Below are 27,983 nucleotides of genomic sequence, written 5' to 3'. Positions count from 1 at the left end.
TTCCATCCTCCAAGCTGCTTCTGAGTGCTCAGTTGTGGATGGTACAGCAGATTACAACAATCTGGTGTACTTTACAGGCCTGTACAGCATCACTCATTAAATGCTTCGTTAAAATAGCGGAACTGCACTTTTTCGATACAGTTTATGTCCATTTAACACTCCCTCCATCATTTGATTGTTGTTAGGTGAATTACTGCTACCATAAACAATGTAAAACATACACAAACGTCTTTTTTTTTTTTTTAAGCTGCGCAAATGAATTCAACATTCTGTCCTTCTGTTTAGCTGCCAGAAAGGTGGTGTTGTGGCAATGCTATTTCCTAACGTCTAGTAAATTGTAGTAAGCAGACAGCCGCTGTCACTTACAAGCACATAGTTATGATGGACTGCCTGGCCCAGAGTGATTGCTCTCAATCAATGAGAGCAACTCCACTGCTCAGTCACTGCAGCTAAATTAGATCCGTTTCCCCCGTCTGCTATCACAGCCCTTTAGAATAACAGATTCATGTGGGTTGACATGATATTGTCGGTCACATGTAAACAATTGCACATATAAATTATGGTTAAGAAAAGATGCACTGGCATGTTGTGTGGTTTGTTGGAAAGTCCTTTGGGAGAGATTTAACCCAATAGAAATGTGCTAATCAGAGCCTCTTGTACAATTAGCAACTTTCATGAAACATAATGTAATCAAAATATAATTTTCTGATTGCCGTTGCTTAATAAAATTACACGCATAGCGCTTCTCCGCTTTGCTTGTCTTGTTTGATTTTTCATTGTCAGGATAGAGACATTTATTAACATTCGCTCCAATTAAAATGCTTTTCTGCCTATACCGGATCCACTTGAATGATGTTGTGCTATCTGCTAAATATTTTACAGATGGACTTAGTGACAATTTCCTTCCCAACAGTATCCAAGCCCCCTTTTATGTCCCTTTTGTTGCAATAACCCTGGTATTTTGTATTTGTGGCTTATAAGATAATCATATTCATTTAGTTGATATATTAAAACACTCAGCTGGCATAACAGTGACCTGCAGCTTTTTAAGTAATGTTGGTCCTGGAAGTATTATTTATTTATTTTTTCCTGCTCATTTTCCTTTTTTCTTTATTTTTTTTTTAATCTTCAATGAACAGTTTGAAGCCATGAACCATGCAAGCCAGCTCCCAAATGGATAACAACATTAAAACATTTGACTCAAAGCTAAAAACTATTTGAAAACTGGAAAATATAAGTATAGTATAAGATATAAGTATAAGACTGTGTACATAACATCTCGAGGGAATAAACTATGCCGCATTCACTCAGTGTTTGTTTTGTTTTTAGTGTGCGCATGTGTTTTGCTTATGTCTGTTTACATTTGGTGTCAAAACTGGAGAAACACTCTCATGTTTCTTGCATTACCTGGTTTTGTTTTAAAGGGCTGAGAAACAAAAAAATGCCTTGTACTTTTGACATATAAGAGGTCATATTTACAATAAAAAAAAAAAAAAATCCTATAACTTTCAGAACTCAAAACTTTGGGTGCATCTCAATCAGCTCCCGAGCTCACGAATCTCTAAATCTTGTACACAAATTCGGTAAATAGGAACATTGGGACACTGATCACTCAGTTTCCGGTGACATGACTACATACAATATCTGAAAAAAATGATAACATAGTAGAACGTCACCACTGGAATTAATAAACAACAGGCAGGTCCGATCTTTTTTTGATATTAATTTTTATTCTCTTTAAACATGTTGTTCTGTTGCATGTTCTTATAACATTTCAGGCAAATATTAATTATACATTTTAACTAGATGTTGTTCATTACCTGTCTAGCGATGTGTTTTTCTGAAATATCCCAAACAAAATATGTATATATATATATATATATACAGTATTGTTCAAAATAATAGCAGTACAATGTGACTAACCAGAATAATCAAGGTTTTTCGTATATTTTTTTATTGCTACGTGGCAAACAAGTTACCAGTAGGTTCAGTAGATTCTCAGAAAACAAATGAGACCCAGCATTCATGATATGCACGCTCTTAAGGCTGTGCAATTGGGCAATTAGTTGAATTAGTTGAAAGGGGTGTGTTCAAAAAAATAGCAGTGTGGCATTCAATCACTGAGGTCATCAATTTTGTGAAGAAACAGGTGTGAATCAGGTGGCCCCTATTTAAGGATGAAGCCATCACTTGTTGAACATGCATTTGAAAGCTGAGGAAAATGGGTCGTTCAAGACATTGTTCAGAAGAACAGCGTACTTTGATTAAAAAGTTGATTAGAGAGGGGAAAACCTATAAAGAGGTGCAAAAAATGATAGGCTGTTCAGCTAAAATGATCTCCAATGCCTTAAAATGGAGAGCAAAACCAGAGAGACGTGGAAGAAAAAGGAAGACAACCATCAAAATGGATAGAAGAATAACCAGAATGGCAAAGGCTCAGCCAATGATCACCTCCAGGATGATCAAAGACAGTCTGGAGTTACCTGTAAGTACTGTGACAGTTAGAAGACATCTGTGTGAAGCTAATCTATTTTCAAGAATCCCCCGCAAAGTCCCTCTGTTAAAAAAAGGCATGTTCAGAAGAGGTAACAATTTGCCAAAGAACACATCAACTGGCCTAAAGAGAAATGGAGGAACATTTTGTGGACTGATGAGAGTAAAATTGTTCTTTTTGGGTCCAAGGGCCACAGGCAGTTTGTGAGACGACCCCCAAACTCTGAATTCAAGCCACAGTACACAGTGAAGACAGTGAAGCATGGAGGTGCAAGCATCATGATATGGGCATGTTTCTCCTACTATGGTGTTGGGCCTATTTATCGCATACCAGGGATCATGGATCAGTTTGCATATGTTAAAATACTTGAAGAGGTCATGTTGCCCTATGCTGAAGAGGACATGCCCTTGAAATGGTTGTTTCAACAAGACAATGACCCAAAACACACTAGTAAACGGGCAAAGTCTTGGTTCCAAACCAACAAAATTAATGTTATGGAGTGGCCAGCCCAATCTCCAGACCTTAATCCAATTGAGAACTTGTGGGGTGATATCAAAAATGCTGTTTCTGAAGCAAAACCAAGAAATGTGAATGAATTGTGGAATGTTGTTAAAGAATCATGGAGTGGAATAACAGCTGAGAGGTGCCACAAGTTGGTTGACTCCATGCCACACAGATGTCAAGCAGTTTTAAAAAACTGTGGTCATACAACTAAATATTAGTTTAGTGATTCACAGGATTGCTAAATCCCAGAAAAAAAAAAATGTTTGTACAAAATAGTTTTGAGTTTGTACAGTCAAAGGTAGACACTGCTATTTTTTTGAACACACCCCTTTCAACTAATTCAACTAATTGCCCAATTGCACAGCCTTAAGAGCGTGCATATCATGAATGCTGGGTCTCGTTTGTTTTCTGACAATCTACTGAACCTACTGGTAACTTGTTTGCCACGTAGAAATAAAAAATATACTAAAAACCTTGATTATTCTGGTTAGTCACATTGTACTGCTATTATTTTGAACAATACTGTATATATATATATATATATATATATTTAAAACGTTGTAATGTGTGTTATTATGCATGTAGGCCGTTTCTCAAATGGAAGGCTGCATCCTCTGGAGGTCACATTTGTAGGCTGCATATATCATAAAGTATCTTAAAGTTAGGCTATAAATTTGATCATTATTCTTAGTTTTTCGTATATTGTTGTAATATGTTTATGAGTAGCGAATGTAATGCTTAGTTAACTGAAATAAACCAAGCTTGAAGACGTATGCAGCCTGCAATTGCAAACACCATAAGATTTAGCCTTCCATTTGAGAAATGTCTGTGTTTATAGAGAGGCAAACACACAGGTCAATGCAGAAACCAAATGATAAAGATAACTCTGGAGACAACAAGATGCAGTGCCAAGTTGTGGAAAAACAGTCTATGCATTACCTTCCTTCTGATCCCAACATTGGGAAAGAGTAATTAACTTCAGTTAAATTAAAGGTCCAGACTGCGTCAGAACTTGGTCCTTTGTTTACTTCATTTAACCACAGATTTGTTTACAAACAAGGCACAATTTGATGCGGGATTTAAAAACTGGACAGAAAATAGCTTATTCTAAATTACAGTATTCTTGTTTTTGATCTAAAAATCTTGATAAAATTATAAGTGGACCACAGAGAACAGTACACAATAAAAATCAAAGGCACTTAATGACCCCTTTAATAGCTAATTGTGCTCTGATTCTCTGATTGGTTGATCTTGATTAAGTGTGGGTATTGAAGTACTTTAAAAGTGATTTGTGGCTAAGAGTAGTGTGAAAAGGTTTATACATACAAAAATCAGTTTTTCTTTGAGGGAAATCATAATTTATTTGCTGTACCGTTGCTGTCAATATGCAGAGCATGCAGTTTGCTTAGCACACCAACTCCCAGGGGGGCAACATCCCAGTTCTATATTAATATTAGCATATACATGTACATATACATAAATACAAATCTAAACATATATAGATAATTATAAAAAATGCATTTTGTGATGAATGCAGTAGGCAGTATAAGCATATGTGATGCACCATCCCTGCATCTGCGCCCGTGCTCGCTCTCACATCATGTTTGCGGCTGAATACAAATGATCATCATAATTAATGGACAACTAGGCTATATCAGGGAAAAGACATCAGTGCAGTCCTGCACAGAGAAAAAAACAATTAAAAAGCCCAAGATGAAGCCCGTGCATCACTTTCAGGTAGCCTAGCTATATTCACAATCCTGTGAAAATTTACATTAGTAACGTCTTTTCATGTCGGTAATAATTTCCCCACCAACAACACATCTGACTTAAAATTCTAGTTCCCATGACTTAAAATGTATTTTTATAAAACAACGAGGCAATTGGTTAGGCGATTAAAAAAATCATATGTTTTCATTGAATAACCCTGTTAAAATAAATAATGCAATACAAAATAAACAATTTACATTATTACAAATGCCTGAAAAGGACACAAAAGGCCCGATAACTGCTGTTGTTACACTTACATGAAGATCAAATCCTTGTTTAATATTGACCAAACATTTAATTCAAATATCCACTTAATTTTGCTACAAGTGTGACTGCATCATATAACAATTATTAATTAATAATATTAATAATGTTCATCGTCTGGCTGACTACGTCTTGTATTAATTTTTTTCTAAAAATCCTGTCAAACGTGCACAAACTGACAGTCACCACCATAAGCTACTACTAAATATTCTAAATATTGTAGAAACATAATTTTCTGTAAAGTTGCTTTGTAATGATTCGTATGGTAAAATCGATATACAAATAAACTTGAATTGAATTGAATAGAATTTTTGGCCACCGTTTTTGCGACAGAAATGCTACAGCCTCTTTAATTTCTTCAACAATAAGAAAAAAGTGGACATCACAAAACTTACCAACATTATCCATGGTTATAGTTGTGAAACTGCTTAAATTTTATTTTGGGTGATTTCTGAATGCTTGAGACTATAAAATCAATCAGACAACTCTATTAATACAATCATGGCCACAGTTAACTGTCTAGAGCAACACTTGTAATTTATAAATAATACAATTTAATTGCAATTTATTTATTTACTTTTATATTTTATTAAAGTTCTATTTTGACCCCTTATAGTAGGTGTTTATTTTATTTTATTTTATTTTGGGAGGGGGCACAACAATACTATTCTGCTTAGGGCACCCATTTGGCCAGCAGCGGCCCTGTTTATTTGCAAGGAAAGACTTATTTTCATAGTGTGCTTCTTGATTAAAGCCAGTGTAGGTGATTTGGGAAAAAAAAAACAACAACAACAACAAGAACAACAACAACAACAACAAAAAAAAAAACATTTGGATTTGGAGAGTGATTTGCAGGGAGGGTGGGATCTTATGCTTTCAAAGGAAGATTGCTATTGCTACCAACAGTGCCCTACCTTGGTTCAGATTTCTCTTGTGTAAAATGTGCGCTTGTAAGTATATATTTATTTAAAAATTTGACTTGCAGATAATATATTATTAACTAAATAAAAGTGCACGTTTATGACTATTTCTTAACAAATAATTGCTTTTAATGTAAACTTTAACTAAAATACGTTTTCATTTCATTATGAAAAACATGCAGTTACATATATATATAAACATTTAGTTCAGTTTGCACATAAATATGTTATTTTCATACAAGTTTTATTGTCAGGCTATAGAGTTATGTTTGTTATGTAAGTGACCAACTGGGCAGCAGACAACAATTTATTTATGTGCCCCCTCTTCAAAAGGCTAGATGACACGTTGGCTTGTCGCCAGATGGCTGTCTCGTCAAAAATGAGGTCAGTGTCCCTTCTGGCACTGTTTGTGTTACTCAGGCAGAGATGGCCCTGAGGGCTGCACATAAAGTTATTGGATACCCCACACTTACACTCGCAAAATGGCTAAGCCATAATTACGGCTTTTAGGAAAACAAAGTAGTAGTCTTAAATCGCAGGGATTCTTTAATAGATTGGCAATTTCATGGAGAGCTAGTCACTGGGGTATTAGATCCAATTTGTGAAAGTGCTGCTTGATTAGAAGGTATAGCCACCTGAATCAATACCAAAGGATGATCTGAGACCTATGAGTTGTTCTATACCATATTCTTCCTGTCTGTGTTCCTGCAGTCACCATTTGTCCCTTTCATATCTTTGAATTCATTTGCTGTTTTCCATTTCTCTTTAAAGCACATATTTCTATTCAGCCCTGACATGTCCTCTATAACGTCCCCTAAATCAAATGTATAAACAGTATCCCAGAATCCCCTATGATCAAGAGTGTCAGCGAGACATTCCAAAACTTAGTGAGCTGCCTACGTAGGCAGAATTTTAAGGCATCGTAGATGTTTACCTGACTCTGAGACTATAGTAAAATGTACACTCTAAGAAATTGTATCCAATTTACCAAATTTACAAAAATTAAGAAAAACACAGCGAAGAGCTTTGTGAAAATTTTAATCCAAGATGGCTGCTGATGTGATTGTTGAAATGTTGCTTATTAACATATACTGTATTTCATTCAGTACTTTAAAAAAATTATAAAGCTAGCTAACATTTTTAGCCAATATTTCTATCTATCTTTTAAGCTAGTTAGAGTCTCATAGCATTAGCTTAGCAAACATGCTAACATCAGACTATTGAATTCAATTATGAGTTGCTTCTTTCATATGGAGTACAATGTTTCCAAAGTGTTCCAATGCTTTCTAATGTGGTCAGGATGCTTTCTCAGAAGGTAACTCCCTATGAAGACAGTAACCAATCAGACAGCTCACAAATTTTACAGTTTTTTATTTATTTATTTATTTTTTTGTTATTATTACTTGGACGTACTTCTCAATACTTTGGGGACCTTTTCAAAACTCTCCTTACCAACTTTCAGTAATTTCACATCCACTAAACTACCAAAACACTTCATAAATGTCTCAAATCAAGCGATAATTTGTCATAAATTGTCCATAAAACAATGCCTTAAAAACACTAACAATAAAAATAGTATTATATGGTGATTTCTTTTGTAAAATTATTCTTTGCGTCTCTCTACTGTTTGGAATTAATGCTGTATATTTTACATGGTCCATTTTTACATTAGAGTGAAAAAATTATAACCAACCTTATGAAAATAAACCATGGTTTTATCATAGTACAAGTGAATTGTAATTTTCATAAGGGCTTAAGTCCCCTTTTGTGGAGATGGTAATGAAACTGAACGCCTAAAATCTGTGTTGGTGTTAAACAGTTGTTTTTACTAATTGTTTGATAGAATTTCTTACTTTCTTTTTTATTATTATTATTTTTTTAGATCTGGAATTATTTCAGTATAGTTTTAGTGTACAAATGTAGCAGAATGCAGTCATAGTCGGTTTTGTATTATGTTAGGTAAATGTGCAAATTTGAAGGCTAAATGGCGATGGTTGTGTCTGAGTATGAATAAAATTCATGTAATTTGAAAGACAATAAATGTATTTTGTGATAAAAAAAAAAAAATGGCCTACAGTTTAGTCCACGTTGACTGCTGTTTTTTTCAAGTTGTAAATAAAACAAAAGATAACTGAAATATAATTAGACAGGTAATTTTGTCTTTCTATCAGTCTTTCTACTTCAAAATGTCATGTTTAACTCAATGTGTTACTTGCTATTTCTTTAAAATGAGTTGGGAAATTTGCTTGGAATTTCTGAGTGAAAATTGCTTCAACACTTTTCTTTTTTTTTTGTGAAGACTTGAAAAAGTGAAATCAAATTAGTACTGATGTTCATTCATGTTAATTTCATGCTTTGATGATTTGAAGATGATTGTTTCACGTGTGCAGCTTTAACTGGTGCAATACAGTGATCTGTCAAGACACATTAAAGAGCCACAACACTGTATTCATTGTTAGATTTTTGTATTATTATTATTAAAAAAGACAACATTTGAAAACTGAGACCTCGTTTCACACCAGAGGTATCCTGCTCTGTCTTGTCTGTTGGGACGTTTTCAGTTTCCTCTTTGCTCCACAATTTATTTTGTAACAACATGTTGTGTAGTGTGATAGAGGCATGGCTGGTCGGACACTGCAGCAGTAACTAAGGAGGGCGGGTTTTGTGAAGGGTCAATAGTAAGAACAAGTATCACTCCATTGTTGTTTTCTAGCACTTAATGGCTCTTATTTAATTCAGAGGCTCTCTGATTATGCCCTCTCTTTCAAGCCCATATCAATTACGAGCCTGCCCTGCCGGCTGAGTGCCAGCACCTCACCGAGTGCCTGCCTACCGGCTACATGACGAAGTTTATAGTCACGTACCCCACTGTGAGTAACATGCATAACCCATCCACTTACCCACAACTGGCTTACCGGCTTTTCCAGCACAGTGCAGTCACTTCCCCTACAGCTCTATTGCATTAAACTCTATAATGAAGTTAAAATGTGCAGAGGCATGGAGAGCTGCCTACTAGTGCTCTGACTAGCATATTCAGTATAAGCCCTCCCTTTAATTTAATATTTAATCTTGGCTCTGCAGTGACTGGAGAAGCCACCTTAATCAGGGGATAAGATTTGTCTGTCAACAGTGAAAGATGTTTTTTGAACATCTTTTGCATATTAAATAATAAGATAATAGGTTTTATTCACTCACTACTTGTGCATAAAATGTTAAAAGTAACGATGCGTTTACACAATTAGAGCCCACTGAAAACCAAAAAAAAACCTTCATAAATTCATAAATCATAAATTTAATCACTTCACAAAATCGATTTACAAATACCACAAAAAAAAAAAAAAAAACATTTTGTTTTAAAATGTTGTGATTGAAATAAAATATATAGTTTAAATAGCAAGTATTGTGAAAAAAAAAAATGAATACAATATTTAGTTATTTAATTGAATTGGCATGGTATGCACTTATTTTTCCAGAAAAAGCAAAACACTTTTTAACGACAAATTAGTTCATTATATGCATTAGTGTGTTCAATATTTTAGTCTAATAGAACAGTTTTATTTACTTAAAGAGATCGTTCACATAAAAATGAATATTCTGTCATCATTTAGTTCCTTCATATCATTTCAAACCTGTTTGATGTTTGGTTGCTAGTCAGTATGAAGATATTGTATATAACTGCCCATAAATCTACAATTTATGCAAATATAGCTGACATTTATGCAGATAATGTCCATTTCCAGCATTGCGCTGGTCTCTTTAAATAAAGAATGAATGCTTTTAATTTTCAAGGTTGTTCGTTATCTGTTTTCTTTTCATCTGCTTCCCAGGCGTTTTGGAAGAAAAAAGGTTTCTCTTGGGAAATCGTAGCACGTCCCTCTGAGGACTGCCCTTTAAGCGTCACATTTGATGCCACCAGCCCCCAGGGGCAATCCTGCGCTGGTGGGGTTCATCACTGAAGTACAGGCCTGTGACTGGTGCGACAGAAAGGTGAGAGACAGACAGAGAGACTGAGACTCAGGCTTTGGGAAAGAGAGCAATGCATTTTAATAGCATATCGCAAGAGTGAGAAATGGAAAGGGAAAGTGAGAGATACAGAGAAGGACGTTTAATATGTCAGGTCTATTCTCAGTTTCACACTTTCAGGGAATACTGGGACAGTGAGTCAAGAGGTGAAAAAAAATATATATAAAAAGTATATATTGACATTAAGTTGCTCATAAACCGCCTTAGTAAAGCATAACAGTTACAATACCCTGCTGAAGAGACTGGCAGAGTTGCTCATAACCATATGTTGTGTTTTGGAAACTCATGTGCTGGTTTTCTTCATCTAGTTGAGCTTGAAGTTCTACCATATGTGGAGAAAACTGTTAGCATTACCATTTCAAAGTTCATTTCACACTTTTAGGAGCCTTCAAAACCATGTACCATAACATATGGGTGGTTAGCCATTTAATAATAATATTATTTGCAAAAGAAAATGATGCAATAATAGCTTTATGTATGTACTTTTAAAAAGTCATTTGATCCTACTTACAGCATCTGGGGAATAACTGCTAACCATGCTACCAATTATTGTATCCAAAATAGCAAAATGCTCTTGCTCAACCAGCATGAGCTACATTTTGCTGGCGAAAATAATGACTATTTGGTCCCGCAGCTAGACCTGCACCAGCGTTATTACTGTTAGCTATTAAAATAATTTGGTAAACAAAATATGTTACCATAAAATGCAATTTAGAGTTTAAGTTTAAGTACTAAAATGACTAAAAATGAAAAAGAAATAAACGCTGGTAACAATTACAAAAAAGCATTATCAAATAAAATTAATAATTAAATTATTAAAGTAAATATCAAAATGAAAACTGAAAATACAAAAAATTATTACAAATACTGTAATAGTATATAAATAATACTTGTACTGTATGCTAGTCTTTCAGTGACCAAATTGTCTGTAAACAAGCAATATCAGATTAGCGATTAGCCAAATGTCTTTGGTACAAATTTACCTGGAGCTGTTATCTTGGGAAAACAAATATTTCCAGCTCTGAGTCTTCACAGAGTCTTTTCCTCGCTGATAATGTGGCCAACTATTGATTCATCTGTCACTCATCGCTCAATCAAACAAATATGGCCACACATCTTGCGTGCAGAAAATTGCTAGCCTACAGCTCAAATCCATGAAAACCAGATGAGACCAGAATCCCCTTTTCGAGATGAACTGGTCTGATGAACACGTTTCCATCACGCTTCTTCCCAGACCGTCTGTATTCATTCATAATAGACAAGAGCAGTGAGTTTATGGTCGGTCATTCATAATGAATCAAAGGGACAAGCCAGCTCTGGTTCTCATTTGCTAATACAGCATTACTAGATTGTATTTGGTAGTGTTTTATGTTGAAATATCCAATTGTAACCTCCATTAATTGAGATTTGTCCATAAAATGAAGAAGAGTCACTTACACTGTAATGCACTTGTCGACAAGCTCTGGTTCTTACAGATCTGGTTCTCAGCGCAATTTGCCAGAGTTGTGTGCTTTCTGCTGTTATTTCAACATTACCTTCACATGAATGAGCCGCCAAACTTTGAAGTGTGGACATGAAGTGTAATTTTGTGCGGTTTGTTTTATGGCCAGGCATTAGAGAAAGTAGCTAGCCCTCCAACTTCTCATGGACACTTTTATAACACCCCCGCAGATGCCTCCTCGGCCGCCCCACCCCCTGCCTGGTGCGAAGCCATAACTGTAGGCTGAATTATGGGCTGGGACACTCGGTTCAAGTGGAAGTGCACAACATGCAGATGCAGGGTTTTATACGTTCCCTTAACATCTGTCATTCGCTGACGTAGTAACAGCAAGGGTTTGCGGCCTGGCTTTTTTCTGCCCATAACTCATTGAGAACAGAGACCAAAGAGGGATTGAGTTATTTGGATCGATGGAGGTTTGAGAACCAGACTCAGCCCAGTTCTCGCCCTTTGGGAAAAAGAATTACAGTTTAGCATAATTTGGAGAATAGTACTTTTTAAGGAGACTATGTACTTTAGAAGTGTATAAGTAATGTGTTTGGTGATGTTATTTGCAATTAAATGAAAATGTATTAAAGTTTACATTTATATTTCTAAAGAGTGCTTTTTTTGATCCTCTTAAGACGTGCACTTTTATATGTAAGAAATATTTTACGACACTCATGTAGCCTTTTATTTCATTAATATTATATAATCTGCAAGTACATTTTTTTTTTATATTTATACATACTTTTAGGATATAAAGTTCACTCGAAGTGTACATTTTCACAAGGATGGATGCACAATTACACACACATATATTAATACTTTTTTGTGATAAGTTGATGATTAAATGTTTTTGTGCTCATTTTAGATGGAGGAGAGAAGAGATGCTGTGATCTCCAGCTTGGTGAAGTACCTTGGTCCGCAGGCGTCCACCTACATTCACAATGAAGAAAAGGTATGTGGCGAATTTCAGCCAATATGTGCGCTGAGTCACAGAAAGTAAAGTCATTGTCTTGCGAAACCCTTAGCTACAGCTTTATTTAGTAGCATCTAGAGGCACCCGGAGTGTATGGAAGAAATGGAAAAATAATACAGAGAAATATTTTATGGCGTCTTGCGTTGTTAGACGCAGCAGAAAAAAATGTGGAAACTAGACTCGGGAAGCTTTTTTATTTTAGGTCTTTAGGTTTTGCGGACACCACTGAGTGTGTGGAGGTTTGTCTCTGCAACTGTATGAGTAACTTATGTTAATCTTGGATTGCGGAGAAATTGTGGTTACTTTTATTTTTATTTATTAAATATACTGTTTAAATAAATGGTAATTGATTATTAGTTGAGCTGCACCCACTTTGGTAATTGCTGCTAACTGAAGGTAAGAACAGTACATTTTCAGCATATTTTCATTTTTGGGTGAACTAATTCTTTAATTTAGCACTAATGTAGGTATCCTTTATATACAAAAAATAGTGAAGAAATAAGGGGAACAAATCTCCCTGGACAAGTAGTATAATTTGTACAATAGTGAGTTAAAAATAATTTAAACTGAAGTTAATTTCAGTAAACTCAATCCAACAACATTGAAGATGCATTCATGGAATGCAAATTCAGATGGCGAAACTAGTTTTTCATACATTTATGAATTGGACCTCAGGCAATGTCAACAGCGTGACCCAGTTCCATTTTTGGAAATTATATTACAAATGCCATTGCCATCTAGATAGATATTAAGACTCACTCAACCTTTTATTTTGATTGGTTCAGTCTTCCATTGGTTGGGGAGGGGGGGGGGGGTTGTATGGGTCAGACCCATAATTTATCCCGTAAGAAGTATGATTTTCTTGTATATTAACTCAGCTGTAAAAAATAATGAACACATAGAGAGGTACACCCAGTATCCCCACGACCCTATATTGGGTGAGCTTTTTGGAAAATGGATGGAAGAAACATCTTTTAGACTTGAGTGGATCCAAATGTCAAAGCTCTCAGTTTGCAGTTCCTGTTCTCACTGAATGAGTCAGCATGTGAAAATAACACACATTGTCTAGAATCAGGCATGAAACCTATTAAGACCTGCTAGAGTTCATCACCTCTGTCAAATCTCCTGCATGACTCTGAAAACCTTCAGGGTGACACCTGCCACAAGCATAAACTAAAAATGGAAATCTCTGCGGCCACCTCTATTCCTCGTGACCAAAGCTGAGAGCCAGTCCTCCATTGTACTTAAAACGCACCATTTCACAAACAAAATGGGAATTTATTTGCCCTGAGAGGTAAAAAGGCACCATAGACCATGCTGGAGGCGTAAATGAGATTGACAAATGGGCACATTGGTTTGACAGCCATCAGATTCAACAGTATGTTAACATTTTACCGCCATGGTGCAAATGGGGTGTCAGACCACTTTAGCACTGTAAGTGAAAAGGGAGAATAGCCTTAAGCAACTCTGTGGCCTGTGGATAGAGCGAGCGGGAGAGGATGATGGAACTACCGATGGCAAGGCCATTTTCCAATGAGCTGCAACTGAGAAAGGAAATATGCTACATTTTCAACTAGAGAATTACCAAGAGTGCCCTGAGAGGTCTCATGCACTGGGCTTATAGGTGCATTGTGGAAAGCAAAGGCACATCAACTCAAAAAGATCCAGATGGTGTTTAATGCATATAGTGTAAAGAAGCTAAAGCACATCCGTTCTCCCTTAATAGGCTTTAAATAACTTAATAATAAAAACATCATTGTATGAAGGCCCATTTCCACCACAAAAACAAAAATGCTTTGGTAAATCATAATTATTACATAAATTATTAAACACTAAGTCATAATTTCTAAATAAAATCTAAAGTCTAAATAAAAAAATGAAAAGAAAATGTATTAAATTAAAAAGAGTCATACAAATTCAACTTGTTGTCTTTTTTTGCAATACATAATTATATAATAATTATGAGTTGTTGTTTTATGAATTTTTATTTTAAAATGTAATTTAAAATGAAAACTAAATGAATTAACCTGAATAAAAAAAAATAAAATAAAAAAGTTTTTTGTGTGTGTCTTTTTTTGTGTGTCATAATTACAACAAATCATAATTACCTCAAAATGTTTTCTAAAAAATATGGCTCTGGTAAATCTTAACATATTTAATTAAAATATTTAATTAAATCATAAATATTGCACAAAGCTGACATTCGAAATAAAAGGCTGACATAATTATGACAAAACATATTTTTATGTCATAATTATGACTTTTTTAATCATTTCAATTGTTGTAGTCTATCCCAGTTTTAGGCCACAGGTTAGAAAAAAAAAACTCTGGACCCATGGTCAGTTTATCTCATAATTATTACTCCTCTCACAATTTCAACTTTTTATCTCATACTTATGACTTGTTAATTATGACTATGTCAGTTTCAACTTTTCTTTCACAGAATCATATTCATATATAACTCATATGTTATATCTCATTATTTTGACTTTATGTCATCATTTTGATTTATGTAAATGATGACAATTTCAAATTATGCCATAACTATTTTTTATTAGTAGTGGAAATGGGCTTAGATATAATTGGTATTTAGACATAAAGTTGAGGCATTATATTTATTTATTTATTTATTTTTACATCCATTTTTGCCCCTGAATTTTTTTTTATCTACATTAGTAAATAACTCCCACTTCCTGCTTTCAGGCAGTTTTATTTACATAGGTTTACCATTGCTGTGTCTGCTATTGTTTTTGTTTGTGTGTTTATTATTTTTTACAAAATACTGTGTGTGTGTGTGTGTGTGTGTGTGTGTGTGTGTGTGTGTGTGTGTATATATATATATATATACAGTATTGTTCAAAATAATAGCAGTACAATGTGACTAACCAGAATAATCAAGGTTTTTAGTATATTTTTTATTGCTACGTGGCAAACAAGTTACCAGTAGGTTCAGTAGATTGTCAGAAAACAAACAAGACCCAGCATTCATGATGGGACTTTGAACTTATTTTCTGTTATTTTCAGAAGCTAGTGGAACAGTAAAAAAGAAAATACAGAAAATACACCTGGAACCGGATGTTAACAGAGGCTAGGGATGCTGAAGATGCATATAAGAATACTGTAGCAAGCAGAGCAAGGTCGCTGCGCAAAATATAGGAAGTAAATATAAATATTGAATTGGGGTGAGTTGTATGAATGTATCACTGAAGGGAATTGACTGCATTCAATGGCAATGACATTTTCTTTTCCTCTTACCTCTGTATGAAGTACTGCACTGCTTTGTTTACACCTGTAACCAAGGAAACAGTTTACTTCTGGTTTTCCACAGGTGCGACCTGCTGTCAGAGAGAGAATTTGTTTCGATTTCATTCCAATGTTTTCATGTAGTATAATTTCACAATGATAAAGATGTTCTGTTTTGCTTTAAATTTTGTAAGAATAGTTTAATTAAAATGAATTTTTTTATATAAAATAATAATAATAATAATAATAATTCAAACCTAAAGTAGCTTAATATCTTTATTTGGATCATGATTAAACTGCAGTGGCTGCCTAGTAATGTCAGATGGCTACAGATATGTTTAAGACCAGTATGCGTGTTATAGAGCTAATAAACAATAATTAAATTTGCTTGTAAAAAAAAACAATAACAAAAAAGTAAAAAAAATACATTATTAACATGCAAATCATTCTAAGATGCTTAAATAGTTTAATGGTTTTGCTTCAACCCAGCAAGCAATAGCCGTCATTTCAACGTCTGGGTTAAATATAGACCAGATATAGTCCGGCTATGTGTAACCCACTTTTAGCCCAAATAACATTTAATCTGGATAAATGTATTTTTTTTGCAAAATAACTTGTGAGATGTATGATATTCCATCATGTACACAGAGTCTAACGTGATTACAAGTTGTTTGGTTTACTTTATTTTACATGTTATATGTGTAGGCTGTGCGTAGCCACGATTTAGCTCGTATTCAGACCCGGCTATTGTAGCCCACTTTTTGTCAAAACTGATTAATTGTATTTTTTTGCCAGGCAGTGCATGAAATGGTTAATATTCAATCATGTTCGCATTGGTATGATATCAAGGTTCAATACGTCATTTCACGGCATGGTAGATCACGATTTAGCTCCGAATTGGACGGGCTATATGCGGTCTGCTTTAGCCCACCTGGCGAAATCATTGCAATCTGGGCTCAGATTTAGACCAGCGACCTAGAATATTAGTCTTTGAAATGTTTTCGCTTACACAGCTTAATATATATTTTCTGTCAAACATTCATACACAATCTACGATAAAAATATCTAATCAAATGCAATTGCATTTCCCAACCGCTAGATGGCACAATTGAAACACTACTGAGACATGTCTACTGGAACTAATGCCATTGCGTGACTAGATCACTTAAGCCAAATCTCGCGATAAACATTTCCGCCATTTTATTTTACACGAGGCAGCTGTCGGAGTGCAACGGGTGAGCAACAGTCTGAGTGAAAACCTTCACATTTCTACTTCGATCTTGTAAGTATGCGTGTTATTTTTGATATGTTTATTGTTTAAATTAGTTAGCTGTTATAATGTGTAGAAACCGTGACATTTTAACATTAACATTGCAGAGTACTACTTTTCTCCAAAAAGTTAACGTTACCTTGCACGTGTTATTGCAAACGTATCTAAATTCAATGAATGTGGTAAGCATGAAACTATGAAACTTATCATTACTATTTTTTTATTATTATAAAGATACCAGTATTTATTTGTATTTAAATTAGAGTTGATTTAAAGCAAATTCTGTAAGTACTTTACATAAAATTTAACAGCAGCATAGTGCAACATGAAAAAAAAAAAAAAAAAAATCCTCTCCATTTAATAAAAGGTAGTGGCAAACATAAAGTCTTTAAACTAGTTTGTAAATAATTAAAATATGCAGCATACATTCAGTTTTCAGTGAATTTGTTTCAGATATAAATTTGAATGCTGCTTCTCCATGTTTTGTTTTGACTTTGGAGATATAAAAGTAGCTGGCTACTGTCCCAGATGTCCTGAGAGGTCTGCTCTGGATGGTTCATAGTGCATCAGAAGATTAGAAATTTACTTTGGCCTTAAAATGTTAATTTAATAACCAACTGTAGTTTTTGGATATTAATTTTTTGACAGACAGATAGCCAGTGTAAAAACCTCAGAACTGGAGTGATGTAATCCACTTTATTTGATTTAAAGACACTGTTTATTGGAAATTATCCTGCAATCAGTCAACAAAGTACAGCAATTGAATATACAGAACACTTGTCAGTGACTACCATTAAATGTCTTGTTACCAACATTCATCAAAATATATTTTTTTGTGTGTGTTCAACAGAAGAAAGCCATACAGGTTTGGAACCAAGTGAAAGTGAGTAAATGATTACATGTTGTTGTTTTTTATTTTATTTTTTTATTTTTTTTAAGTGAACTACGCCTATAAGTATTTTTTATGTTTATTAGAGTTATATGAGTAAGTGATAAAGAATGATTTATAATGATAGTTCACTTTGAAATTAAATTTTGATATGTTTAAGCTTACCTTATGGGCATCCAAGATGTAGGTGTCTTTGTTTCCGCAGTAGTTTCAATTTTTATATTTTTAGGTCAAACTGTTCTTGTCTGTCAGTCATATAATGCAGGTCTATATGGTCACCACCTGAAAGAGCATGCACAGAGAAGTCCAAATTAAACAATTCCCCACCATACACACTGATAGTCTAAGACACGAAACGAGCGGTTTGTGTCAGAAAACGAACAGTATTTATATCGTTTTACCTCTTATAACACAGCAACGTCGAAGTGATCTGAGGGCGCGCGTGCTTCGGTGTGTGCGCATTCTGGGCTGGCTTAGTCTAAGTGCGGCGCTTGCGCAAATTAAGCCAGAACGCGGACGCATCACACACCTGGAAGCACGCGAGCCCTCATATCACTTGGACGTGGCTGTGTACAAGAGGTAAAAACGATATAAATACTGTTCATTTTCTCACACAGACTGCTCGTTTCGTGTCTTAGTCCATCAATGTGTACTTACGATGGGGAATTGTTTAATTTGGACTTCTCTGTGCATGGCCTTTTTAGGTGGTGACCATAGACCTGCATTATATGACTGACAGACAAGAATAGTTTGACCTAAAAAATTGAAACTACTGCGGAAACAAAGACACCTACATCTTGGACGTTCTTAAGGTAAGCTAAAACATACCAAAATTTAATTTCGAAGTGAACTATCCCTTTAAACTTGAGGGAAGAACTAAAGTAGAAATGAAAATAAAATCTGTTTTCACCTTCATTAGAATGATAATTTAAAAAAATACTGTATTTCAGTTTCAAAACACATTATGGTAGTAGTCAGACATGTCTTGGGATAACAGTGTTACATAATCAATTATAATGTTAATTTTATTTCCATATTCAGAAGTTATGGATCCCAAATATCTAAGAGAATGGCGTCGCTTGAGAGATCGAGTTAATGCTCTCGCTGAAAATTAATAGGTCATTTTCATTGCCATTTTAAGTGAAATTACAGAACTTGCATATATGAGCTTGATAAAAATGAACATTCGAGAAGAAAATGTCAGATATATATGTATATGTGTGTGTCTATATAGCCTATATATGTGTATATATATATATATATATATATATATATATATATATATATATATAATGCCTTGTACAGAATTGTTTAATACGCGTATCGTTACACGCCGTATTGCATCACCACTAAGCGAGCAAAAATGTTCAATTATTGATATTAATTATAATATTGATATAAATTATTGTCTATATTGATATAAATTATATAGTCTCAATCTATATTCTGTTAACTCTATCTATTAAATCATCCTAGCAAAAGTGATTGACTAATTAGTTAAAAAGGATTGTCAACAATGTTTTTTTTTGAGCAATAATTCTTTCCTTTTTCTCATTTGGCAGACGCAGTGATGACCAGCTTTCCATCAGCTATGGAATGTGAAATAAAAAATGCTATTTCTAATCATTTCAAACAAGCACCAGGGAGGGCAGGGGGTGGGGGTTATGGATCTAAAGTAAACAGTTAATTCTTAAAAATTAATTGTTTTACATATTTTTCCAATGTTTTATTTGTTCATTTTTATGTTTGAATGTTGTCCAAGTTGTTGTTGTCTATATAATTGTTCAAAATAAATCCCTTTATATTCAATTTGTTTGGATGGATTTTAATTTATGAGAACCTGTTATATTTGAGTGAAAAGAATCCTTATGCCTCATTTTGTTGTCTATTACATGTATATGTAGTGTAATGGATGACTAGTCTATTCTTGGGCTATGGTTAGACGTCTATTAGATTTTCACTGACAGCCCAAAATCAGCCTTGTTTTAGCCTAGACCCATATTGCCTGTCTATTAGACGTATGTAGTTGTTTAGCGGTCTAATTGATGACTAGTCTATTCTTGGGCTATGTTTAGACGTCTATTGGACGTATAAATATAGTCGTTCAATAGCTGTCTGATTGTCTATTCTTGGGCTATGGTTAGACATCTATTAGACGTATATATGTAGTCATTTAATAGCTGTCTATTCTTGGGGTATGTTTAGACGTCTATTAGATTTTCACTGACAGCCCAAAATTAGCCTCGATTTAGCCTAGACGTCTCGGCTGTGTTTAGACGGCTATTAGACGTCTATTAGACGCAAAATTGCTTGCTGGGAAGTACTTTTATAAAATCTACAGGCACATTGAAGAACATTCAACATTAACCAAGATGCCCACTTTAGACCATCAGGGTATTTCATGAAGAAAGGCTGCAGGGCTCTAATGATGAATAATTCCATGAATAATGAACACGTCTTCATTAAATTAAATTATAAATAATTTCTACACCTTTTTATTCAGTTTGGACATGAACTGAAGGGAACATTTTAGTCTAATCCACACAAAATTCATTGAGGTGACCTTATTAAAAGAGAGAAATAGGAGGTTGCAGGGAGTTTATGATTATGTGAAGCTGCAGTAATATAAAAATACCCTGCTCATTGTGAAGAGAAACAAGAAGACTGTCTGCCAAATGTTGTCTGGCAGACATCGAAACATTTTGTCAGTATCAATGCAAATAGCACCTGCATCTTAAATCTGCCTCTCTTGGGAAATCTTAATATTTCCCAGAGAATTTTTTAGCCCAAAATTAGAGTTCACTCTGACTTCTTGAAAATGTTAATTGTTGTGTTGTGTTTTCAGGACTGGGCAAAAGAGGAGTGGAGCGGAGGCTGTCCTGTGAATGTAATGATCCCTGGGATGCTAACGTATTACCACCGAGTCTTCGAAAGCCTTTCGGCAGATAAACCAATCCACTGCACTGGCCATATTCCCTTCAAGCCTCTTTCAAAGCTCCAGTGCCTAATTTCCTTCACATTCTCTGTCCAAGGAATAGTTCCCACAAAAATGAAAATTCTGTCATTATATACTCACCATCATGCCTTTACAAACCCACTGGTATTTTTCTACAGAACACAAAAGGAGTTTTGCTCTTTCCCATACAATGGCTGTTCATAGAGTGACCATAGTGGTCTGGCTGTGAAAAAAAGCACCATAAAAGTAGTCTATTCGACTCCAAGCCTGTATTAAAGCTATTGAACACCTTCTGGAGAATACAGAAAAAGTGTCATATAGATTACCTTTATGGTCTTGGAGTGAAAAAGTAGAAAAAAAGAAAAAGAAATCCAGTTCTTTTTGGGCAATAAAAGGGTCTTTTTGGGCAATAAAAGGGGCTCAGATATTATATTATATTATATTATATTATATTATATTATATTTTATATTATATTATATTATATTATATTATATTATATTATATTATATTATATTATATTATATTATATTATATAACAGTTGTCCAGGCACCAAAAACATTGTGCAACATATTTGATAACAACGTCAACAATTATTATTATTATTATTAACCACTATTATTAATAATGACACTATTCAAGGCACTTTTTTATAGTATTAGAATATTTAACACTACTACTATGTATTATTAATAATAAACACTGTTATTAATAATAACAACAGTAGTCCAGGCACCAAAATATTTAGTAAAATATACTATATAAATTGTGATTAATAATAATAATAATTCTATAATAATATTAATAATAACAAGAGTAGTCCAGACACCAAAACAGGACATGCGTTATCGTCCTAATGCATGGTGATGAGTAGCGTATGAGTGGAAAAAGAGTCAAAGGATCAGTGCTGGAGAACTGCAGAAAATAGTCTTGGGGTCAGAAGGCCTAGAAGAAAAAAAACCTCAGTTTGGGAGGGTTTCAAGAAAGAAAAAAACACGCTTTCATCCAAAAACAAACTTCAGCATATGTATTTGCTAGACACTACTGAAACATTAAACAAGACTGGGTTCAGTGGGAAGTATAAGTAAAATATACTGCTGGATCTTTAATGTTGTTGGTCTATTTTTCTGTTGGAGATCCTGGATATATTGTTCAGATAGATGACATAATAATACTAATGGATAACATTTTTAAAACTGAAATCTTATAATGGGCCATGGGTGGATCTTCCAACAGGACAATGGGTCACTGAGAACAAAATCAGGCTTCTGCCCTGGCCAACCCAGTTCCCTGAGCTGAACCCTATAGAAAATGAGTGGGGTGAACATGGAGCTGGAAATCTGAAGGCTCTGGAGTGATTCTGGATGAAGGAATGGTCTCCGATCTCCTGTCAGATGTTCTCTCAATGCTTCAGGCATTGTAAGTGAAGACTCAAGAGCTGTTCTCTTGAAAATGGTATGATTAATTGTGACCAATGTGTATTAGATTAATAAATAAATAAAAAAAAAACTATAAAAAATAAATTCATACTGACATTTATCTCCCATTTTATTGTTTATATTCTTATTCTCCAATGAAAGGTTAGATTTTAGTAAAAAAAAAAATTTTTAAATATCTGAAGGACTGATGATACAGATTATTTTTCACAGCCTTCTTTGATCATATTTATCAAGGGTATGAATAATTTTGAGCACAACTGTATATATAAAATAAAATATTGATAATATTAATATATATTAATATATTAATATATTAATACAAGTTTGGAATGACATGAATGAAAAGTAAATGTACATTATTGGGTAAACCATTGCGGTTTACCTACATTCATATTTACCATGTATATACATTAGTAAGTACAGTAAAGTATCGAATTAGTTACCATGTATGGTCACTGGCTGTAAGTACCCATACTTGTCCGTATGTACAAAATAATTACTATGCATGTACGACTGTTATGTGCAGCCCCGTTTCTTATTTTGACACCATGTACATTCACTTCAGGTAAGTACCATGTGTTGTGTTACCACTCACTTGTAGTTACAAGATATTTACCATGTACCATGAAAGTACACGTATTGTGAAATAAAGTGATACCACCATTGCTTTCATCACTGATCGCCTTGACTTTAGAAGACATTACCTGTAGATAAAAACAAAAGTGAGAATACATACATTTTATGTTGATTTTACCTTTAGCATTTTACCTTAAAATGCGAATGCTACCTGAATGCATTACTAGATGTCAAAAGGACAGCACTCTCGGGGGGAAATATTGCAAAAGCTATTTGAAATGGCCCGGTTAAGCGATTGACAGGGCTGAACTAATGCTCGCCCAAGGAGAACGTACAGAAAGAGAGAAAGCGAGAGTGTGCGGTGACTAGAGAGCAGGGGAAATTTCCATAATAGAATTAAATCCATAAGGAGAGGAATGAGTTCATCATATAAAGGTGGCTGAGGCATGTACAGACTTCCCATTTTGTCTGGTACCTGTGCGGGCGATGAGCCGTTTCCTGAAGGAGGGCTGTAATCTGCCCTTGACCCACTTTGAAACAGACGAGATCTTGAAGCTCTTGATCTTTGGGATTCTACAAGACTCTTTCATGCATTAAATCTCAATCCATTCTTCCTCACTCTAGCTTCTGAAAATTTAAATGATTTCTATTAGATGTGAATAATTAAAAGGCCTAAGCATTAATTAATGACTGGTCCACTAGCACAGAGTTCTGAAGCATCCCAGTCAAGATGTCTCAAGATAGTTCTGTAGTACACTGTAATACATAAAAAGGTTCTGTTAAATTATAATACTTAAAAATTAGGGCTGTCAATTTAACATTAATTTAATGTGTTCTGCTCTGTGAGCAAATTTTATGAAGAAATACATCTTTCTCAGCTGTTTAAACTGTAACTGTCTCCTGTTAAATTTTAGTTTTAGTTACTGCTTTATTTAAGGTAATAAATGCTTTTTATGATTTGAGTTTTAGTTAACTATAATAACCCTGGCGCAAGTAATGTTATGACAAGGTGGTTGTTGGATGTTCTGATTTTGTTTTAAAGTGATACTGGGGCTGAAAAGTTTTAAAACTGTAGGACTACACTCTAAGATATTATGCTGGCTTCTTTTTATGAAGTACTTCCAAAGCTAGAAGAGCATATCTTGCCTGCCATAGATGGTGGAATAGAAAACAAACTGCTTTTATGTCTTAGTGATTCACACTGACAAAGAGCATAGGTGAAAAGCACTGTGGGTAAAGGATATCCCTCAGGGTTTCGTGAACAACTAAGTCCACGCATCCATAATGCATGAAGACTAAACTGCGTGGTGGATGGGAAACAGCCTTGCATGGGAAATATGTTGCTGAATGCAGCGATAAGCATTTTTGAGAACCCAATTAAAAGTTATTTCTGTTAAATTCACAGTGGACATCAATGTACAAAGTAGATGAGGGAAACTAGGGTGCATGGTGTATTCAAAGCATTACCATTACTGCGTGGAATGGTGCACTGTGATTGGTTGAGTGGATATATCGCATTTAGCAAAAAAGGGTGACTGGCGTTTGTCACGGTTTGGAATAAAAGTGAGAAACATGACCTAATAACTTTGCATATATTGCATTTTGCTTAAAATTAAGAATTTTCTTTTCAGTACCATCCAGATGCAATACTGATTTTGATGGAATCTCGTTTTGTGAAAAAACAAAATGCATCTATATACATTGTATATATAGTTTATTTATTTTGTAGTAGATACTACTATAGACTAGAGCTCTTTTGAGTGTTCAGTGACATACTTACCTAAAGATTCATGAATGCTATTAGCACAAAATAATATAACCATTAATCATTTTTGATAGGCGATAGGCATCAACCATGAAGTCTTTATTTTACCAGTCACCTTGACACTTTCCACATTCCGGGTCTTAGTACTCCCGGGTCATAGTGGTTTTAAATTATAGAGGAAGTTGCAATACTTGATTAAACACTTTAAACATGATTAATTTTGTAATTGTCTTGTCTCTTAATTGTCCGTCTCTTTTGTCAGGATTCATTGGGCAGGCACAGAGACGGCTAACCAATGGTGTGGATACATTAATGGGGCAATTCAGGCTGGTCAGCGGGTGGCTATTGCGGTCCTGGCTCAGATTCTTCATTCTTCTCTGTCCATGGAGGAACTGGACTCCCTGAAACACAGTGACCCAAGAAAGTGTTCAAAGTGCAAGTCGTCCAAGAGTTACTATCTCTTCGGTGTGGTAATGACAGCAGCTGCTCTGGTGACGGCATTCCTGTTGGCCAAACCAGAATTGGGATTTTAATGGATTTAAAAGGATTATTGGCCACACTTAGCCACTGTATTAAAATACAAAAGTAAAAAAAAAAAAAAAAAAAAACCCAGTAATTTACAGATTCATGTCAACTTGACCTATTTACTGAATCCTTCGGCTGTTGAGTTTAAGTATCAGTATTCTAAAATCAAACACCATTACAGTATAATCACTTGTTGTATCTTGTACTTAATAATGAAGCTGACTTGGGAAATTTCCTTATTTGATTTTCTAATTTGCTTTTGGTGCCTCATATAATTGTAACTATGTGAATATGAAACATCAAAGCACAAAAGTGAAGCAAACACACCATGAGCTACGTGAACTCCATCTCTGTTGTTTTTAGGAAAATATTGCCAGTTGGACACTGAATTTTGTCAAAGCCTCTTTAAACATGACAAATGAGATTAATGGCTCTAGTTGTGCCACATCATTTTAATAACAATAATATGGTAAGCGAAAATGTATTAAAACTAAAATTAGCCAAATTGCGACCAGTCTCGAAAAATGTATAAACGTTAAATGGTAACATAAATAGTATCTCAGAAACAACATTATACAATATCATCATTAACAAGTAACAAATATGCACTGTATACTTGCCTACTATATTACATTATTACATTAGGGGGTACTGCATGTTCTTTACAGACTGCTTATTGTTAATTTTTGTGTTTGCGTTCATCTGTCTTTGTTAAATTGTTGCAAATTATAAACTGCAGCTAATATTCTATTTTTGTGAGAGTATGTTTGGAAATACACTATGCCAGTGAACGCATTTCTAATTTTATATATATATATATATATATATATATATATATATATATATATATATATATAAACTGTCAGTTATTTCTTAAATGAAAGTAAACAGTTGAGGAAAAAAATGGGATGTGTATTATATTGGATGCGTACATCGTCTCTTAAAGTGACCGCGTCTAATTTAGCTACTGGCTGCTGTAATGTTAATCCAAGAAAATGAAAGAAAATCACTCACTGCTCATGTTATGGTCAGTGTGCACATGTAGTCTTCGCGCACTTTCTAAAATCCAGACTGTGTTAAGTTTGCACGCTAGTACTCTGCCCTTTCTTGAGTTGATAAGCCACGTTCATCTTGGACGCCACTCCACCTATGTATCCTTAGGATACCCGTTTAAACAGGGTGTTGCTACTAGGGATCTGTCCTTCAGCAAGCTTATGTGAGAGCAAGCGGTAGTGCCCCTGTGTGACAGGCCAAGACTTAGTATGATCCTAGGCTCTTGGTCGTATCCCTTTAAAGGAATCTATTCTTGATCCCAAGTCTTGAGCTCTACCCCTGGCCCAGGAGTCTGGCCCTAACAGGTAAGTTTGGGTATGTAGCCTAGGCCTTTGGCCATAAGGGATATGTAACAAATAAGTACTTAGTGCTCATCATGGTTCTTGCCTGCACTCCCCTCAGCATGGTGGCATTGGTATACCCCGTAACAACCCCTAGAGGACGCAGTTCGAACCATGGTTCCCTGAGTAGGGAACAAGACACGGTGTCCTCTAGTTTCCTGCCATGCTTTGGACACAAGCTTCAGATGAAGAAGTGGATGATGTGTTCTCCTGGCGCCTATTTATACTCATCATGGGCTGTCACCGGCCAACGTGTTGTTAGTTTTTCAATGTATGCTTCAAACACTGGTCACGATGAGGCATTCCCCATAGTGACCCCTAGAGGATGCAGTGTCTCATTCCCTACTCAGGGAACCATGGTTATGTAAGTAATCGGAGACGATTTTCAGCAAGAATCCCACTATTAAAGACAATTAAATAAAAAAGTTTAGTGGGCCGACGGCTTCAGCAAAAACATTGATTAACAACCTCGTAGCTTTCAATAGGTCTGTCTTTTAACGATTTAGAAGATTTAAAAGAATGGTTAAAAGAAAAAAACAATTTAAGATGTGCAGCAACCTAAACTGTTGACTTTAACTTGATTGTTGACTTCCAAATCAGCTTAAACCGGAACATCAGTTAAATTATCTTATTATATTGTGAAATTTCCATATTTGATCTTTTAAGCTTCTTTTGGTGCCCCACCATATAATTACGATGTTCTTATGTGAAGGGAATATGAAACATCAAAGCACAGAACTGAAGCAAACACCGTGAGCTATAAAAGTTATTGTCATGCACAGTAAGTGCTCTCTCTGTCAACCCCATGGAAATGTCAATTGGTTTCAGTGCTTTAGTAGAAAAAACACGCTAGACATGCAACAAGTTTGTCAAGTCCTTTTTAAATGTGTGTAATTGCTCTAGTTGCATGCAGACAAAAAAAAAAAAAAAAAAAAAGGAAAGTGAGGGCTTTAAATATAGACAAAGCCAGATCTGGAAGAAACTTTGAGAAAACCTTGCCACTGCGACTTTGAAATAAAGTCATCCGTACAGCATAGCAGATCAAACACTCGTGGACACACGTGTGGCCGCCCACACATGCACGAGAGATGGATGAGCCATTCATACTGCACGAACGTCCCTGTGAAAGTGATTTAATCGCTAGTGCTTGATTACACAGATGATAGAAAAAGCTCAAGCTCAGATGCTCTCCAAGGAGCGATTTAACTCCTCCGGCGGCCCCTAACCAAGCATTATTTGTCTTCGTTATCACCGCTTCGCGGGGGATCAACTCTTCATTTTCCCTGCTTGCACGCCCACCCCATCAAGATCAATCCCTAGCCTGTCCGACATGTTTTTGTAAGCGTCCAATTTATGGGCTCCACAGCCAGCACTTCCTCCGCTTGCTCTGGCCAGAAGCCATGGGAAAGATGAGTCTCTTGTGATTGTGAATCTGATTTTCCATTCCATTTGCTAAATTACCTCCACGTCCGACCACAAGTCTTCATTTAGAG

The 27,983-nt window shown here is 35.0% G+C and overlaps 1 long non-coding RNA gene and 1 pseudogene across 1 annotated transcript; both read left to right on the top strand.

Annotated features, from left to right (window-relative positions):
• The window catches only part of LOC113109457 (amine oxidase [flavin-containing] A-like), a 37,797-nt pseudogene extending 12,693 nt beyond the window's left edge, over window positions 1–25,104 (top strand).
• Window positions 16,161–20,163, top strand: LOC113109720 (uncharacterized). The gene is made up of 3 exons (XR_003293009.1): window positions 16,161–16,959; window positions 17,798–17,830; window positions 19,399–20,163. It is a non-coding gene; the product is annotated as an uncharacterized LOC113109720 (long non-coding RNA).
• Window positions 25,105–27,983: the final 2,879 nt, after the last annotated feature.

Source organism: Carassius auratus, chromosome 10 (genome assembly GCF_003368295.1).
Source record: "Carassius auratus strain Wakin chromosome 10, ASM336829v1, whole genome shotgun sequence".
Classification (NCBI taxonomy): domain Eukaryota; kingdom Metazoa; phylum Chordata; class Actinopteri; order Cypriniformes; family Cyprinidae; genus Carassius; species Carassius auratus.
The sequence above is the reverse complement of the archived record's forward strand: the minus strand, read 5'-3'. Positions and strand labels throughout refer to the sequence as shown.